This window comes from Pelodiscus sinensis, chromosome 1, assembly GCF_052426305.1.
Source record: "Pelodiscus sinensis isolate ZL-2025 chromosome 1, ASM5242630v1, whole genome shotgun sequence".
Lineage (NCBI taxonomy): Eukaryota > Metazoa > Chordata > Testudines > Trionychidae > Pelodiscus > Pelodiscus sinensis.
In genome coordinates, this window is record NC_143052.1 from 212,627,149 (window position 1) to 212,629,174 (window position 2,026).

The window sequence follows — 2,026 nt, forward strand, 5'->3', positions numbered from 1 at the left end:
AATGGGACAGTGAACACAGCAGCCTTGCCAGAAAATGTATGTTGATGTGTGGCCCAGCAGCTGAATGACTCTTTTGATGAGACCTGTGAGACAGATTACCATAAAGTGAGAGATTTCATCAAGGCCCTGCTTTGCATCTGAGTAACCCTGAGTAGCAAAACACAGACACAAGCCTGCTTTCTGCAACCCTCCTGTTCCTGGCAACTCATTTGAATCTTCCAGAACTCAAACCCTCTTACCAGGCGGATTCTCCACAGGTTCTGATTGATGCAACTGGCTCGCCTCCTCAGGAGTTGAAAAGAGCTCTTTACTGCACACATCTGTTGATGCGGAGTTGTCCTCTCAGTCTGGGTACCCTTCCCCCTCAGCACACTTGGCCACAATTTCTTCCACAGGGGTCTTTGGAGTGCAGGTAGGGTCACCTCTAGCTCTTTGTAGAAACAGCAAGTCATGAGCACAGCACGGGAATGGTGGTTTGCTTCCAAAATTTTGTGGTAGGAATTTTGCAGCTCTTTCACTTTTGCCCTGCTCTGCAGTGCATCCCAGTGATGGCCCCTCATTCATGTTGAGCTCTTCCCCTAGATATCATAATTTCTATGGCTGTAGCACAGCTGGGACTGCACAGCTTCCTCTTCCCAAACATTCATGAGGTCCAGCACCTCAGCTTGGCTCCAAGCAAAGGATCTCCTGGTGCATGGAACATGTATGGTCAAGTAAGGAGATGAGCTGAGAACACACCACCACTCATTGCCAAGAAAACGGGAAGGGGATTTTCAAATTTCCGAAGGAATGCAAAGGACGGGCCTGAGAATTGGTCACCTGAAAGCAGGACAGTAAAGTTCAAACAGATGACCAGAGATGCCAGAACAGGCATTGTGGGAAGGGCATCAGGGGCCAGTGGGAACACAATTTCCACACCCAGAGCTGTAACCAGAGCGAAGCAAGTGCTACGCTTCTTGTTGAGGTGATTTATGTGGAGAGCACTGCATCTCTTGAGCTAGTGAGCACTAAGACTCTTGCCAGTGTGGACACTACAGGATTTACAGCACTGGGAGTTGATTTACTTTGTGCAATAACTTGCCAGTGTAGACTTAGCCATATATTAGAAGACAAAGACTGTGAAACATATCACTCATGCAATTAGCACTGAAAGGCTTGAATCTTGTTCCAACTAAATACTAACACTTTGAATTAAGTGAATCTTCCAGAACCATTTAAAATAGAAACAGTATGACAGATACCACTTAAGAAAATTTATGGCAATTAAATGGAGTAAATAACTTGTGCTTCATTGACTATGAGAAATATGGACTAGTTGATGAGCTGTTTTAAGACAAGGCTTTAAAGTAAGGACCCACTCCTGCAATTGAGTTCCATGTGAATCAGGAGTAGCTCCAACAATTTCTGCATTACATGATGTAAAATAAGTGGAGGAATAGGGAACCAGGCTCAGAGGCAGCTTTTAAAGTGCATTGCTTGTAATGCTTCTGTGGCAAATCAGAAATAAGTTGTTATAGCCAAAAGATTGAGCCTTTTGTGGGATGAGCCAATTGGCAACAGTCTACACTGAAGAGCATCAGCCTTCGCCATACTGCTGAGAAGAGCCTATGTGGTTTTATTCCAACAACAGCAGTGATAGCTGTGAGCAGATATGGTCAAACTGCAGGATCCTCGCAGAGCTTCGCTGACTCATCACCTTGCTCAGTATGACTGATGTGTAATATATTGATGCTACCCACCTCCGTGTGTTATGAAAAAAATTGTGTGAATTTCTGACAGAATTGCTGCCCTTGCCTGTGTTGCATTATTAGAAAATTAGTGGATTGTATTTTGGCAGCAGCAGATCTCGTCAGACCACAGGTATTAGTTGTGTATTAAATGTGGGCTACCAGTCATACTTCAGGAAGCAAACTCTCCTCAAATATCTATCCACATCGTAGGTTACAAATTGATCAGATTTTGCCTCCAAGTGAACAATGAATCAGAAAGTGTGCTAATCAGCCCATCCATGCAATTAGAAAATGTA

At 44.1% G+C, this 2,026-nt stretch overlaps 1 pseudogene; it reads right to left on the bottom strand.

Annotated features, from left to right (window-relative positions):
* Positions 1–225: 225 nt before the first annotated feature.
* On the bottom strand, positions 226–874 carry LOC149525703 (uncharacterized; annotated as a pseudogene).
* Between the last annotated feature and the right edge of the window lie 1,152 nt (positions 875–2,026).